The sequence below is a fragment of the Panthera uncia genome, chromosome B1 (assembly GCF_023721935.1).
Source record: "Panthera uncia isolate 11264 chromosome B1, Puncia_PCG_1.0, whole genome shotgun sequence".
NCBI lineage: Eukaryota > Metazoa > Chordata > Mammalia > Carnivora > Felidae > Panthera > Panthera uncia.
Window position 1 is genome coordinate 103,830,438 of NC_064811.1, and position 18,481 is coordinate 103,848,918.

Consider the following 18,481-nt stretch of genomic DNA (forward strand, 5'->3'; position numbering starts at 1 on the left):
CACTCCCACTATAAGCTTACTTGCTTTTCACATCCTGAGTGTCAATTGTGAGAAGAGATGTAAGCACCATCTGTGCTTCCAAATCCTCAAATTTCTTCAATGTCACAAAAGATATATTCCAGAGTTTTTTTTGGTTTTTTTTTTTTTTTTTCTGGCAGTATAAGTCATAAAGAAATTTAGTAGGTGACAAGATTGATACATTTTGCAGTTTCCCTTGTCTTGGTTGGTTTGGGCTGCTCTAATGAAGTACCAGACACCAGGTGGCTTATCAACAATAGAAATTTATTTCTTACCCTTTAGGAGCTGGAAGTGCAAGACCAGGACACCACCATGGTCACATCCTGCTTGGAAGTTTCTTCCAGGTTCAGACTGACAACTTCTTGTTACCCCTTCACATGGCAGAAAGAGAGTGAGCTAGTTTTCTGGCTCTTTTTATAAGGACAACAGTCCTAATCATGAGGGCTCCATCTTCGTAACATCTTACCTCTCAAAGGTCCCACCTGCAAGTACCATCGCATAGGGGATTAGATTTCATGACATCATCATCATTTTTCAGGGACACAAACATTCTGTCCACAATACCTTGTCACAGGGAGTTGTACTGGGAGAACACCCAAGATCTTAATTATTCACAGTAGGTTTATATGTGGTGTCAAAGACAAAATCAGACACTAGTTAAAGAGATAAGGACAGATTTGGATCAGTAATATACTATTGCCATGGGAAAAAGAATCCAGCTTGATCTATCTCAACTTCAATTTGTAAAGAGGAGACTGGGGGTTTTAAAGGGAGAATGAGAGAATGGTGGGGGTGGTGAGCAGAGACTCTGTAGAGTCAGGGAGTTGAAAGATTACAAAAAGCATGAAGGGGAAGATGGTCAATGTAGAACCCATCTGGCTTTGTTTTGTGGACTGATGCTTATCAAAGGTAGCTCCTACCCTCCCGAGAGACTGGAACCCTGGAGCCCTCATCTTCAGGTGTTGGCTGGAACAAACTGAATTCTTTAGGCAGCCTCCAGTTTTCTCTGGTAGGCATTTTAAAGGGAGTTGGGGTCATCCTAGGGATGTGGCCTTGAGTTGTCAGAAACAACGTTACTGTTCTGTTCAAGACTTTAGAGGGTAAAGCTGAGGACTGGTCAAGAGAGGGCTGAGAGGAACCTGGCCAGAGTATGGTTGAGGAGAAAATCTTTGTCAATGGTTATGCCTGGTTTGATCAGTGAGAAATAGCCACTATTAATTAATATCTATGTTTTACTTTCAATGCCAATAACAAGACATCCATACTGGCTAGCCAAACTATTCAGTGTTCCTGTTTCTTTTAAAAATTCTATCATGTCTTTTGTCTTGTCTGTAGTTTAGAATTAAATCCTTAATATCTGATTGTACCCCCCTCTTGCTACTTTTATAGACTTTTTGTCTCAATTTTTTTGATAATATAATCGATCCTCTCTTGAAGTTCTTTATTTATTTTAATAAGTTAAAAGGTATGACCAATTTTAATGAAGAGGAGAATAATTGGAGATGACCACAGATGGGAAGAAATAGTAATACGAGGTCAGTAGGCAGAGAACAAGAGGTAACTAACATTCCCTGAGTACCAGCCACGTGCTAGGTGCTGTGAAAGCTGTTCTGTAAATTGTTTTCTGTGTTTCTAATAACTTAATATCACACACAAAAAAAAACCCTAACATTCAGAAAGATAATCTGTCAAAAATTACACAGCTTATAAACAGTGAATATTTACTTTTAACTCCTATTTTCTTCTTCCCCTGCAGTTCCAATTTATTTTACTGCCTCCCAAATACTATTCTACAGTCTGCCTTAGTTTTCAGATTCCCTTTGTCCACAGAGAACTGAAAGATATGATATTTGCCTGATGAATTGAGAGAGTCATGTGTTATAGTAAGGGAAGTGTTTGGGCTTCTTCCTCATTATCAAATTTAGATGCCTCATCTGAAAAGGGAAAGGTAGGTAGACAGATATTTCCCTAATCTTTTTTCAATAGCACATGCACTGAGATACTTACCATTATGTTCTCTTCTGTACATATTTCTAACTATGTAGCTTTGATTTAATCATATATTGATGTTTTCCCCCACCATCATATCATTAAGATTTAAGAGAAAATAATAAACATAACAGAATTTAGATCTAGAACTTACTCCACACTCTATACTTCGAATAGGTAACTACTTCCAAACTATCAGCTTTTCAGCTTGTTAAAAGTTAAATTGCTCATATGATTCTCATTTGTATAGGAAAAATTTGAAAGTACTCCCTTTTATTATCCTTGGGAAAAAGCCTAAGTAGTTCTCAAACTGAATAATAACTACAGAACTATTTGTTTTGGAATCGAGCTTAAATCAACAGATATTTATTGAATACCTATATTGGGAAAGCGGTGTGATTACCATTTAGAAGGTGGTGGCCCACTCTGAAATTTCACTTGAAGTTCTCTGATGACTAGCTTTATCATCTATTTCCAAGTCTAGATAGGAGCAGCTGGATATTACAAAGTGAGAATCATCTTTTATCCCCGTCAAGGTTTCAGGAGAAAAAGTTCTCAGATTGCATTTGGGAATTACATAGCAACATCCATCATGGTCCACTAAGTGTGCAGTGAGCGCTTGATAACATTGTTTTCTAACCTAAGCACCCACTCAACAGGGAATGCCGCAGATGTGAAGGACACATTGGCATCCAACTCTCCCCAATGTTTGCGTTTATTCTTCCACTGCTTATGCATTTTCCATGTAGCTCAGCCGCCAAGTCTCACACCTAAAGGGTCAATCCTTCACTATATGTAGTCTAAGTGAAATTCCACATCTACTTCCAAACTGATGCCTATACCAAGGGGATTTCCAGCCATTTGGAAAAAAGGGGAAAAAAAAGCTAGGGGGTAGACGTATCATTTGGTACTGTCTCACTTACAAATTACTCATGCAGACTTGTGTGAATTTCCCTCACTTGCTAATGACCAGTGCAGATCTCCTCAACTGGTTGTCACAAGCTTTTCATTCATTATATGATCCATGTTAATGACTACAGTATTTGTGAAAAGGGAACACAGAACACAAGTCTTTAAAACCAGAAGTTTTTTTTTTTTTTTTCCCCAGCATTGCTAGATGTTTCTGTGAGGACAATTTCCTGCTGTCACTACAGTGAATTGTTAGGAAAATGATCCCAAGTTAAAATAGCTTGGATAGTCAGTGCAAATCCACAAAGCCACCTGGCACTGACTTTGCCTCAGTCCCCTGAAAGAAATTAGAAGGGAGATGTAAATCCAGTAGCGACATAACACTGAGGAAAGCAAGCTACAAAGGAAAAGCTCTCTTTCCACTTCATTATTGTTATACTTTAAGAGGTATTTTTTTTAAGTTTATTTATTTTTGAGAGAGAGAGAGAGAGAAAGAGGGAGAGAGCAGGTGAGGGGCAGAGACAGAGGGAGACACAGAATCCGAAGCAGGTTCCAGGCTCTGAGCTGCCAGCACAGAGCCCGATGCAGGTTTCAAACTCAGTGAGATCATGACGTGAGCAAAACTGAGCCACCCAGGCACCCCTATGTTTTCAGAGTTCTTGTGAAAAGACACCAATCTTGCTGCTCTGCCCTGGGTTTCAGTCACACTTTGGGCAAGCTCAGTGGTTTGTGTGTGCTCAGTGGTTTGTGTGTGTCAGTGATCCATTTTACTTGTAAATGCTTTTGTTTATCCAAAAAATCACACATTATACACCAGAGAATAACAGAAAACTTTATGGGAGGCCTATTTACAATAATAATAAAAATTAGATATTCCATTCATATTATCTTTTGAGCTTCTTTAGGGGTGGATGAATTTCTACACCAAATCTCTGAAGACATATTCAAGTTACTGAATACAAAAAGAGTTGCAACAACAAAAAGCTAGAAAGAAAGATGATTGGTGACTGAGCTATTACAGCCAGGCATTAGGTTGTGCATTCGGCAGGCATTTTCTCATAAAGTCATAGATACTAGGACTCGCTGATATAGCTTGTGAGTGGCTGGGAAAACTAACAATTAAAAATTCTTTTACTTAGTATGGCAGCTGGAGGTAGGTACAGGGAAGTCCAAAGGGATGAAATGTTAGAAGGCTAATAACTCATTTCCTTCCTTATTAATTTTTTTCCATAAAGATAAAGAAAGGAGAAAAGAGCATAGAGAACGAAGAAAAATAAATCATTTGCCATACATTTTTAAAATACTTTGCTGATTAACCTATACTATCTAAGGGAGGAGCTGAGTGCTTACTCCCATTAGTTCTTGGCTTTACTGAATTGTATGTTAAATGGAAAAAGTTCCATATCTTACCCCACTTCTATTTGTTCTTGAATGAGATGGAGATATGGTCAGCCTAAGCTTGGTTTTTTGTCTTGCTTTGTTTATGTTTTTGCTTGTTCATTGGTCTTATTTTTAACAGATCATGTCTTAAGATTTAGAGGGTTGAATTATTTTAATAGAGTCTAAAATATTATTATGTATTAATTTTGGAACTTTGCTGTGAACATTCTGCAATAGTACTCATGTCACTTTAATCCTCCTAATTGTCTCTTCTGCTTTCCATATTTCATTTTTGACAAGTACCTGTTAAGTAAATTTTTCAGGGAATTATTTACTAATTCAGGATTCTCCCTTCTTTGGACGATTTCAGAGAGTACCTGCAACCTAGATGAGAGTAAAAACCAAAGTTTTCTCTGATCTTGACCATGAAATAATCCTCCAGATCTGGTAATTTTTGCTTATACCACAGGTCACGTGTTTTCAAAAACAATGTCTAGAGAAGGATGAAGAGAAAGAAGAGGAAGATATGAAGCAAAAACAAAAGCAATACACCACAATATTCTCGATGATGCCTGTAAGGTTAATGTATTTCTTCCCTGCAGTTACCATGTGAGAAAATGAGGGAGAGAAATGATGCCTGGGTGGCTCCATGATTGAGCATCTGACTTTGGCTCACCATTGGTGAGTTGAAGCTCAGCCTGCTTCGGATGCTCTGTCCCTCTCTCTCTGCCCCTCTACTGCTTGCACTCTCTCAAAAATAAAAACAAAACAAAACGTTAAAAGAAAATGAGGGAGAGGAATACAAAAGTGGTGGACATTGTTAAAAGACATAACATGTATTCCTCATGGATCCAAATCTCTGAGAATAAAATTTCAGGACTCTGTTCCTAAGAATGACTTTTATCTGCAGAATAACTTTTTTTTCAAAAATTCCTGATTTAGGGTTCAAAAATAAACTAATTCATAGACTTAAGTTGATATTTCTCTGGAGACAATCAGACCAAATTTTATCACTTTCCGTGACAAAGATATCTTAAATTTTGTTGTTGTTTTTGGTGAGACACTCTTTACATGAAATGGAAATGCATGTACAATTTCTTAAAATAGTGTAGAAATACTGATTGCCCTACAGTCAGTTTAAAAACTAAAATTTATTAGTAACTTTGGAGGTCCAGTATATCACTCCTTGATCAAATCCCCTCTCTCCTTCACCTAAAAGTTAATATCATTCTGGATGCTTAACTAACTGTTCTCTGATTTCTTTAGTTTTATTAGATAAATATACATCTCCCCAAATTTTATGGTTTAATTTTCTCCCTTTTATGTTAACTATAAAGGCAAATATTTTTTTTTTTTTTTTTTAGTACTTTTTTTTTTTCAACTTTTTTTTTTTTTTTTTTTTTTTTGGGACAGAGAGAGACAGAGCATGAACGGGGGAGGGGCAGAGAGAGAGGGAGACACAGAATCGGAAACAGGCTCCAGGCTCCGAGCCATCAGCCCAGAGCCTGACGCGGGGCTCGAACTCACAGACCGCGAGATCGTGACCTGGCTGAAGTCGAACGCTTAACCGACTGCGCCATCCAGGCGCCCCTAAAGGCAAATATTTTGTCTTTTTTCTGCAATTTGTTTTTTATGTACTATTATTTATATATATATATATATATATGTTATATTACATCATATATATTATATAGTTATGGATTATATATTATAGATTAATTCTTAATGGGTTATATGTGATGCAGATATCTTCTTCAAAATTATATGGCTTGTCTTTACATTCTTTTTTTTTTTTTTTTTAATATATGAAATTTATTGTCAAATTGGTTTCCATACAACACCTAGTGCTCATCCCAAAAGGTGCCCTCCTTAATACCCATCACCCACCCTCCCCTCCCTCCCAGCCCCCATCAACCCTCAGTTTGTTCTCAGTTTTTAACAGTCTCTTATGCTTTGGCTCTCTCCCACTCTAACCTCTTTTTTTTTTTTTTTTTTCCTTCTCCTCCCCCATGGGTTTCTGTTACGTTTCTCAGGATCCACATAAGAGTGAAACCATATGGTATCTGTCTTTCTCTGTATGGCTTATTTCACTTAGCATCACACTCTCCAGTTCCATCCACGTTGCTACAAAGGGCCATATTTCATTCTTTTTCATTGCCACGTAGTATTCCATTGTGTATATAAACCACAGTTTCTTTATCCATTCATCAGTTGATGGACATTTAGGCTCTTTCCATAATTTGGCTATTGTTGAGAGTGCTGCTATAAACATTGGGGTACAAGTGCCCCTATGCATCAGCACTCCTGTATCCCTTGGGTAAATTCCTAGCAGTGCTATTGCTGGGTCATAGGGTCGGTCTATTTTTAATTTTCTGAGGAACCTCCACACTGCTTTCCAGAGCGGCTGCACCAATTTGCATTCCCACCAACAGTGCAAGAGAGTTCTCATTTCTCCACATCCTCTCCCGCATCTATAGTCTCCTGATTTCTTCATTTTGGCCACTCTGACTGGTGTGAGGTGATATCTGAGTGTGGTTTTGATTTGTATTTCCCTGATAAGGAGCGACGTTGAACATCTTTTCATGTGCCTGTTGGCCATCCGGATGTCTTCTTTAAAGAAGTGTCTATTCATGTTTTCTGCCCTTTACATTCTTTTTATAGTGTTTTATGTTGCATAGACATTCTTAATTATAATGTAGTCAAATTAATCATTCTTTATGTTTTCTGCTGTCAGATCTCTACTTAAGAGATCATTCCTTACCCCGATGATCTTGCTAACTAAATGTTTAAACGCTTTAACTTAGACATGTAAATCTTTAATTTACCTTAATTTTTGTATAGGTATTCGTTTTTATTTTTTTCATGCATATGTATGTAGTTTTACCACACTGTATATTAAATAGCCCATTTTTTCCCCAGTAATTTGGAAGGTTCATTCTGTCATAAATTATAAATAAATAAGACTTATTTCTAAGCTTTCACATGTCCCAGTGTTGAATGCCATATCACTGTGTGTATTATGGCTTTAGTATTAGGTCTTAATATCTGAAAGGGCAAGTTATCCTATTGTCTTCTTCAAAAAGTCCTTTGACTATATTTAGACCTTTTTCTTTTGAATAGATTTTACATAAATATGTCAAGTGCATCCCCCCAAAAAACCTATTTGAGATTTTGCATCACGTTGATACTATTGAGCAATTTAGACAAAACTAGCATCTTTAAAATCTTCAGTAAAATATGTAAAAGAACATTGTATAGCTTTTGATTTAGTTAGGTATTTTTAATGACTGAATAAAGTTTTATAATTTTCTTTATAAAGGAGATATGCTTTTGTTAGACATAGTCCTGCATATATTATGGATGATTTAAGTAGCATTTCAATTTACAAATATATTGGAACTGATAGTTGAATGTGTACAAAATGGCATTGATTTGTAAATATCAATACTTTATCCAGCTACTGATGAACCGTATATGTAGATTATTTTTTTAAACTTTTTTTTAAATGTTTATTTCTGAGAGAGAGAGACACAGTGCGATGGGGTAGGGGCAGAGAGAATGGAAGACAGAATCTGAAGCAGGCTCCAGGCTCTGAGCTGTCAGCACAGAGCCCTGAGTGAGGCTGGAACTCACTGACAGGGAGATCATGACCTAAATCGAAGGTCAACCAAATAAGCCATCCAGGCAACTGGTATATGTAGATTATTTATTGATTTACTTATTTACATTTATTTATTTTTGAGAGACAGAGAGAGACAGTGGGGGAGAGGCAGAGACAGAGAATGAGATACAGAATCCAAAGCAGGCTCCAGGCTTTGAGCTGTCAACACAGAGCCCGATGCAGGCTCAAACCCACAGACTGTGAGATCATGACCTGAGCCAAAGTCAGACACTTAACCAACAGAGCCATCCAGGTGCCCCTATTTTTAATGAAGAGCTATTATTTGCAAATAGTGGCAATTTGTTTCTTACATTTAGCCCTTTCATCTTTTGCTTCTTTTGTGTTGTATTGTATCATTATGAACTTCCATACTATAAAGTATGACGCTTTATAGAAATAATAACTGGCAGCTTTAAATTGTGACGGATTTTAAAGAAAACACTTTCAACAGTTTACTCTGAAATACAGTGTTTGCTTTGCTTTCTTGTACATGCCTTTAGCAAGTTAAGAAAATTCCCCTCTTTTTATGTGCATTCTTACTTATTTGACAACTTGAAGAATGTTTTTGTTACATTTTTCAATTTTTTTCGCATGATGATTTTATTCTATTTGAATACAGTTGACCTTTGGTCCTAGGAAATTGCAAATAAGGTTAAATAGGTGACACTCTCTGAGGGTTTGAAAAATAGCCCTAGGTTATGTCATCTCAAATCAGGTTAATCTTGATGTGAGTCATTGAAACACAACATTGGGACTTTTGTGTTACAAAAGTGCTGTGAGGGATCTTTTGTTCCTGAGTCTAAGGGATCAGTCTAGTAGGGAAGAAAGACTACAATCCCCATTGGTATTAAAGATAGTTCACTGGAAGGCAAAGTAAATCCATTACTTAAATAGTTAAAAATAATTAGTTTATAAATTAACTAAAATGTAACTGATGCTTTAAATTTAGGAGTTATAATTTCCACTGGGTTCTATAATATTATCTCCATCTACAAGATTAGCAGAACACAAATGTTTAGTTGCCTAACTCTACCAATGTCACACAGCCTAGTGACAGAACCAGAGTGTAACCAAATTCAAGGGGTGTGTTGCTTGGGGTGCATCCGATTCAGCACAACCCAAGGAAGTGTTGAAAGCAAAGAACTTTTCATTAGTTCTTATAAGTAAGGAGACAGAAAGAAAGCTCTCAGCTTGAGATAGAGAAATAAAGGACCCCACTTTTAGAAAGGCTCCATCTCTGCTGCTTTTCTGCTAGACCCCATTTACTCATGTTCTATATTTCACATTGCACCTGAATAAACCAAAGAAGATGTGTTGTCACTCCAAGGGGGAAACAAGAAAGTTAATCATTCTCTGAATTTCCTCCTAGGGCCCTCAAACACCTGATAACATCTAAGAATGGGATCCCAAAGATGTTCCAGAACATTAGCTTCCAACAAACCTTGTCTGATGCTGGCATCAGTAACCCCTACCTTAAGTGATTTATGAAATAACACCTACTGTTCACCTTTCACTCACCTTTTTGATTGGATCTTACCCTGGATTCCTGAAGGAACACATACCTTGGACCCCTTTCCAAATAAATCCCTAACCCCAAGCGTTGAACAGACTCACCCTCCTTTCTTTTCCGATTCTCCCAGTCACTCCATCTGCTATACTCTATCACTTATGCTATTCAATAAACTCTATTTTCGGTTCCTCTTGGATCATGTCTGATTTCTGTCCTGCACAAATTCAAGAACCCTCTTGGCTGGTCCTGCAGGACCCACTGTGGGTCCTCTGACTTGCCTGCCTATGTCAAAAGCACTATCTCTTTAAGTGGTTAGTAAAGGAAGCTTCTTCAACATTTTTTTTTTTTTAATTTTAGAGAAAGAGCATAAGTGCAAGAAAGGGACAGAAGGAGAGTGAGAATCTTAAGCAGACTCCATGCTCGATGCCAAGCCTCAAACAGGGTTTATTCCATGAACATAAGATCATGACCTGAGCGGAAATCAGGTGTTAGATGCTCAGCTGACTGAGACACCCAGGTGCCCCAGTACAGGAAGCTTTATTCTGTGTATTGGAGGTGGGGACAGGGAGCTTACATAAGCAATTATATTCAATTGTGCATGCCGAGCATGTCAACATGTTCGTGCATACATTGTATGTTCCAAAAATGGTTGAAGCCTCTGCCCATAGGAGGAGATCTCAGTATTATGATGAGCTAATGATAACTTTAGGATAACTCAGGGGGACTTCTATACAGTTCCTTAGCTCCAACCCAGCTCCAAATGGCTCACATCTCCAAATGTCTCACATAGAAGCTATCAGACTAGACACAAATAGCGAGGGGCTATGAAGTAAAACACTTAGCTGAGTGTATCCTTAGTTGGAACTGCTGTTTCTGTAAAACAAAACATATTCCTATGTGGCTTTTGTCCCTTCACCTCACTCTTTCCATTAACGGTTTTTAGCCCTCACGTTTCCAACTGAATTCTCACATAAAATCTAGCATATAAATTGATTACTTGATTAATGTGATTAAAATGTGCTTCAGTAATATTTTATGGAATCCTTTTAATTCTATAAGTTGTTACACCCTTAGCTATTCATCATCCAAGCATTTGTTTCATTTTTAATTTTTATTAAAAAAAATTAAGTTTATTTATTTATTTTGAGAGAGAGAGAGTGTGTGTATGAGCAGGGGAGAAACAGAGAGAGAGACAGAGAGACAGAGAGAGAGAGAGAATCCCAAGCAGACTCCACACTGTCAGCACTGAGCCCTATGCAGGCCTCTAACTCACCAACTGTGAGATCACGACCTGAGCCAAAATCAGGAGTCAGACATTTCCCAGCTGAGTCAACGAGGTGTCCCTCAAGGCATTTGTTTTAAGTTGAAGCTCCTCTCACAAGCTCCTCTGATGTCAATTCTGTCAAAATCTGTTCCTTCATTAATCTAAATTGTACTCTTTATCTCTGCAAGTCAGATCTCAGAAGCGCTTGTCATCTTTAGCTGCAGAAGCAGAACTTTTTGTGTGAATACCTGCATGACTGAATAACCATTTCTGGGAAGTGCCCAATCAGTTTGGCTGTCCCTTTAGGTCTTCTGTGTCAGAGGCTGAGACTTGTCCAATCAGATCATGCTCTGCATAGTGTCAGCTGGTCACTCTCATTTCAGGACCATTTAAATATTTTCAGTTTACTAAGAGATTCAGTAAAGCATAAAAGACATAACTTTTTTTTTTTAATGTTTACTTATTTTTGAGAGAGAGAGAAAGAGAGAGAGAGACAGCATGAGCATGGGAGGAGCAGAGAGAGAGAGGGAGACACAGAATCCAAAGCAGGCTCCAGGCTGCAAGCTGTCAGCACAAAGCCCGATGCGGGGCTCAAACCCACAGACTGTGAGATCATGACCTCAGCTGAGGTCAGACACTCAACCAACTGAGCCACCCAGGCGCCCCAAGACATAACTTATTTTTTATTATTTTTCTCATAGATTTCGTTCACCTGCCCACTCAATTCTAGAGACATTGAAACCAAAATTAAGTATTTTAAAGTTCTTTGTAAACTTTAAAATTTTACATCAAATAATAGTATCTTTACATTATATTTTTATATTAACCCACATTAAAATATTATATAGTATCATTTTCTTGTACATTATTATTTTAATAATAATAATATTATCATATTTCTTCAAGTAGGATCACATCTTCCCGAGCCAGGGATTGACCATAGGTTGGTTCTCTATCAACTCTCAATTGTTCAACATTTCAAACTAATGCTTTATTTTAATATTGCTCTCATTCCATCGCTGTTTTATTTTGACCCCATAATATTTTTTTTCAAATAGTATAGAACTTCATTTTTTAAACCCTTTTTCATAGTTTTCCCTGCAGACTGGTCCTGGTGAATCAGTCTAGTATAGATATGCTGGTTGTCACTGGAGTCCTATCAAGACACTCAGGTTTAGAACGGTGTCTGTTCCTATATGAGAAGGCACTCAGGGCACAGAATCTCCCCATAGTGGTCTAGAAGCATCACCTTGGTCTCTAAAAAAAAACTGCATTTATATGATGGTTCACTTAAATACAACATTTGAGAGGGCTTTCCTATCTGCCTGTACAAATTGTAGTTGTATCTCTGTGTGCTTATTTTTGTCCCAAAGCAGTTCAATAACAGGGATGTTGTCTGGTATTTGGGACTATTTTCTTTACAAAGCTGTTTTAGACAAACCTTGTAAGTACCAGGCTTTCACTTCTCTTAAAATATCTTTACCTAAAAAAAAAAAAAAAAAAAAAATATTTAATGTTTATTTATTTTTGAGATAGAGAGACACACAGAATGTGAGCAGGGGAGGGTCAGAGAGAGAGGGAGACACAGAATCCAAAGCAGGCTCCAGGCTCTGAGTTGTCAGCACAGAGGCCAACCAGTGGCTCAAACTCACAAACTGTGAGATCATGACCTGAACTGAAGTCAGCCACCCAACTGACTGAACCACCCAACCGCCCCTAAAATATCTTTACATTCAAAGATTCATTTTGTGTTAAATGAAAACTCAGCAATATTTATTTTTCAGTTCTTAGTTCCTATTTCTTCATTATTAAGCAGATGCAAATGGCTATTAAATCTTTAATTACCATGGTAACAGAGATTCATTGAATTACATATTTAAAAAAAAAAAACTAATTTGAACAGGCTTACAACTTGAACATAATTGCTTACAGAAGAATAAGTTCTTAGAATAACCTTCTAAATGGTTGACTTGGAGACTGAGCTATGTATTTTCAAAGCTGAATATTTTAGCCAAGAGCGTGCATGCACACAAATATGTTCTCTTCTCGATATGCATCCGCCAGGGCGCAGCAGGCATCAGGAAAGGGACTCCTGCTACTATTGCTCAGAGGACTGAAGTGCCCTAAGGTGCAGACAACCAAATCCAGCTAAGGACTTTGGGGCTCTATCCTAGAGTTTATTAAAAAAGCAAAGGGGATGAAAGTTCCCTAAAGATCACACACTAGCTCTGCCTTAAAACTATGATTTTAATTCTGTGGTGCTGAAACTGTGTCAAATAGCCTATAGCAAAATATGTTCTATGTGCTGCAAAATGATGCAAAATAAACACTTACTGTGTTTTGAGAACTAACTCATTAGTAGGGGAAATGCCATACTATACACACCTTAAGGGTATTTGAGTGTTCACATAGGCACACAAATGTTGATGAGAAGTGTCATTCATAGGTGATGGTAGCTCCACACTTTTTTAACTATTGAATTCCTATTAAGTTGACTAAGGGCTTTATGAGATCTATTGGTTTAGGAAAACACCTAGATAAAACTAACCATAACAATGGCCACGATTTAATTTTGAATAGCGCTTTCCCATTCAAAATATTTTCACTTTTTCATTTGAGAAACAAAACTCTATAAAATAGGTAGTAACATTATTAGTCTAATTTCACAGGTGGGAAAATTAAGGTTAGCACAGGCTGAATTTCCTGGGACTCGGACACAAAGCTTTGTGTGAACAGTATTTATTAGGAAGCATACCTAAGATCAACATCTGTGGAAGGGAGAAGAAAAGCAAGATTGGCAGAGGGAGAACTTGAGTTGCAGTGCAATCCTAATAAGGGCCTCAGTAGACATCATTGGCTATTGTCCATCTGGCACGACTCTTCAGAGGTCAGATCTGCAAGGGCCTTAGGCTTGATCTCCCTAGTGTGATGATCCCCAACGAGGCTGACAACAGAGGACAGCTGTGTGGTAGCATTCCTAGCAACTAGAAAAGAAGTCCTTTGTTCTTGACGGATTATCCGGGTGGCACAATACAGTATCCGTCACAGAAGTCATGGAGTTACATAGGTGAAAAGCGCTGGTATCAAGACTTATACTGCATTTTATAATTTGAAACTCTATTCCTCTGTTACTACATGATTGTAACTTTATGTTAGCATTTTGTAAACTGTTCTATCATTTTGGGCTGATTTACATGACTTCGCTCTCCGTTCATAAATTCAATTAGAACTCAGTGTTAAAGCAGCCTTTGGCTATAAGCCAAGGAGTTTGTCTGCATTACAAAAATCAAGCAGTAGTAGCAAGGCGTTTTCATAATGCTTATTTTCCGAGCTGATGAACATGTTGAAAGATGTAGAAAAAGCACCAAATATGTATCTGTCTATTTAGTGACAACTACATATAAAAAGAGCAGGAGTAGATGCAATTTGATGTTTGGGTTTGAAACATCTCTAGATATCAACAGGTCTGAAGGTTTGAAGTTTATGGAAAGAAGGTCAGCCGGATCTAAGACTTGCCTATCACATATTTCTAAACTTTTCTTCTCTAGTTTCTTGGCAGTGATTAAATCAAGAGCTGTGCAGTTATTTTGAACCTGGAGTAATAAAAACATAGTCCAGGTGTTCAAGAGAAACAGTATTTTATGTTCTAAAAGAGTGTATGTAAAGTCTTATGTTTTATGCTACAAGTTCTACATTTCTATATGAATACAGGGAATTAATCAGCATAAGTGATTCCAGCGACATGGAATTACAAATTCCAATAGCTAAATAAAATTATGTTCTAGAAAAATCTTTGTGTGGTGGGAAGGATGTCTTCACTCTTCTGAATGAATATTACAGTTTTAGGGATTTATTGGAATACATTCAGGTGATGTTTGCATGTCATCTCAATATCTGTGTTCTTGCCTGCAACGGTAACTATTGATTGCCAATTTCTCAAATATCACCAATACCAATACTGTGGTAAGAGAGAACAGAACTTCAACAGAACTTTGGCAGCACTTGGGAGGAAGAAAGGAGAGGTTGGATATTTTAGAGAATATTTAAAGTTTGGTTGGCGTTCTTTCAAATGCAGAGAATTGATTTGGATTAAATATTCTAACACAGTAGTTTAAGATTGGTAAAAAGAGAAAAGTGAGGATTTTTGAGGCAAGGGGTTCAAATAATCTTGGGGCATAAACTGTCAGTGAATACTATCAAAGAGTTCACAGGATTTGGGGGAAGTTTCTAAAATGAACAGTCAATTTGCTTGTGCCTAGGCAAGAGGTCCTGAAATTATAGTGAAGTCATGTTAATGTAGACAGAAATCTGTGTTTTGGGAAAAGATGATTTCTTTCTCACAACTACAAGTAACCTGTTGGTGTTAGAAAGTCAGCACAGAGATCTCAGCTCCTCCATGACTAGGTGTGGGGGCGTGGGGTCCTGAATTTCTCTGTCATTTTTCTCCTCTGTGCTTATACACACTTCATAAAGTTGTTTTGAGGATTAAATAAGCAATAGTGAAAATCTAATTTAAATTGTGGCTAACACATGGTAGATAAATAAATATATCATTACTGTTTCCCTCACTCCTTTGACCACTCATTTACACAATGTGTATAATTTACACATATCTGCTTCTTTCAGGCAAAGGCTAAGGGGCTAATAAAAGATAAATTTGGGGGGCCTGGGTGGCTCAGTCGTTTAGGCCTCTGACTCTTGATCTCAGCTCAGGTTATGATCTCAGGGTCGTGAGTTCAAGCCCTGCACTGGGCTCCACGCTGGGCATGAAACTACATTAAAAAAAAAAAAAAAAAAAAAGGAAAAGGAAAGATAAATTTGTTTTGAAGGTCTATTATATTCAGGCATATCATTGACTACTTATGTGATGCATGTGTGTGTACATATCCATGAAGACATCTTCATGGCTCAGTTAACTAGTCAAAAGTAAAATGGCACATACACGAATTGCCAAAAAAGGAGGACATATTTGAAAGTATCTAAGTTTCTATTTGACACATGTGTCAAAAATTCTGCTACCAGATGATATCGTCATAGAATAGTGAGTCATGTGATTGCTGACACTTTTTCTACTTTCATATGAAAAATGAAAATATGGCAATAAAATGTCATGATTGTCAGAATAATGGAGGATCAAGTCACAGTAGAACCAGCAAGCAGGATTCATAATATCTAGCTTGTTTATTCTTTTATTCTTCTAAGAAGTATTTATTGAGTACCTACTATGGGTTGGGCAATGTGTTATAAGCTGGAGATAAAATGACAAATCAAATAGACAGTTTTCTTTATATTTAATTTTTTTTAATGTTTATTATTTTTGAGAGAGAGAGAGACAGAGACAGAGAGAACAAGCAGGGGAGGGACAGAGAGAGAGGGAGACACAGAATCTGAAGCAGGCTCCAGGTTCTGAGCTGTCAGCACAGAACCTGATGTGGGGCTCGAACCCACAAACTGCAAGATCATATCCTGAGCTGAAGTTGGCCGCTTAACCGACTGAGCCACCCAGGTGCCCTGAAAAATAGACAATACTCTTATCTTGACAAACTTTAGGTCTGCTGGGAGAAGAAAATATAAATTAAATAATTACCCAAGTAAATAATGATGGTGCTGTGAAGGGAAGGGTGATCCAGGGTGGATTTCAGTAGGAATTGTCATTCGACCAAGATCTAGAGGATGAGGAGGGTTCTACCAGGTTAAAAGGCTGAGAGTCCAGGGGTGGGTGTTCCATACATAAGACCTGCTGCTGTGGGAAGACCCACAATGGCCAGAAGAAGGCCAGTGTGCCAGAGTTACATGGAGCTGGGGAGAATGTTGAATGAAATCAAGCTGTGAAAATTGGAGAAATTAGATTATGGAGAACCTTGAAGTTTACCTGGAATCTGGAATCCATGTTAAGGATTTTGACCTTAATCTAAAAGCCACTAGAGGATTTTAAGCAAGGTTGGGGAAAGAAGATGGGGAGGAAGCACTTATATGATATCTAATTGAGGTTTAGGGTAAAGTTTGAAAGGTTACCTTTTGGGGAAGTAATTGGAATAAATAACAAAGTTCTGAAAGTGTAGCTATTTCTTCTCCTGTGATTTTTCTGTTTTATGTCTTTAGATGACTTGTTGCTTTATAGTCCCTATGTTTAGGATTTGGGCTGTGGAATAAAATAACCAAGGATTTATATGAAAACACCACACCAGTGTCCACTGACAGAGGAGTTATTCACTATCACAGAACTTGTTAAATGCAATGTACTTCATCAACCATAAATACGAACACAGAGCAATGAGAAATGGGTAAGTAAAAGAAAGCTGACTTACTAAATATTTAATATTTTGACTCATTTGTATTCAGTTTCTTTTCAGCTGCTTTTAAACAAGGGTCTATTAATAACTATTGATAAAGAACTCCACCTGAATTTATTTTCCGTGAATTTAGAAGAGCCCTCCTAAAGAAAAGCTCTGTTATAGAAGAATAAGACTAAGATAGTAATTTTCAGCTGTTTGTAAGGCTGTCATATGAAAGAGTCAGTGGACTCATTTGGTTTATTTCTGGAATATAGATGTAAGGTTTATAAGGGTTTATAAGTGAAATTTATGGACTGGCATAGTAAATTTAGAATGAGGCATGGTTTTTAAGCAATTAGACCTATTTAACTGTGAAGCTTCCAGGCTCTAGAAATAGTCTAGCAGAAGGTGCAATTTCATCTCAATTTTCAAAAGGAATTCCAAGTCAAGATTCTGACTTTTTCTTGAAGCAAAATGCTACTAATGTTGCTGCTTGTTCCAAAGCAAGTCCTTCCTTCCTTCCTCCCTTCCTCCCTTCCTTCCTTCCTTCCTTCCTTCCTTCCTTCCTTCCTGTCTCCTCTCTTCTCTTCTCTTCTGTTCTCTTCTCTCTCTCTCTCTCTCTCTCTCTCTCTCTCTCTCTCTCTCTCTTCTCTTTTTCCCTAACAACTCCTGCCTCTGAATTCTGAGTCTCACTTTCAACTGGAGGCCTGTGATGATGTAACATTTTTCACCCCTTTGTAACTAACATCTCAAAGTGAATATCTCAACCACCTTTCTTTTGGAAGAAGTAAGATGAATTACTGTGAATATCACATATGAAAGAAATCATTAAATTAAATTAAAGTATGTTACTGATTTCTTGATACAGAGCTGATTGAGTTTGAGGCAAGTGAGAACATTGTTACTATTCCTTTTTTAATGCAATCAAGCTGCCTTCATTATATTAATCTTGTTTTCCTTTCTCTCTCACCCATGTATGAGGCTTGAAATAGTCGGAGTAACCTAAATATCAGAGATTGTACACATAAACTCAGCAGATCTCTTTGGCAGTAACTAAAATAGTTATAGATTTAAATAAGGTCGAACTATAAAATTTATGAACTCTCAGTTCAAACTCTGGCACTAGACACTGTCTAGGGTAAACATGAGCAAATTAATTGACCTTTATAAATCTAAGTCTTTTGATTAGTAAAACTGAGTATACTAACGTTATTCAATGCATAGGGATTTTGTAAGGATTAAATAAGATAATTCATATATCAGCATAGCACCTGGTATTTAAGAAAACCCAATAAATTTTCCGTAGTAATTTTTTTATACAGTAAAATATCTTATTCTGCTGCTCCAATTTAGTCAGCAGTTAAAATAACTTCCTTGCTTAGAATATCACTTTGCTTAAGCTTTTAGCACAACTTAAAGGGACAAGAGACTTGGGCTGGAATTCTAGCAATTTCCTAGCTTTCTTCTTCAAAAGA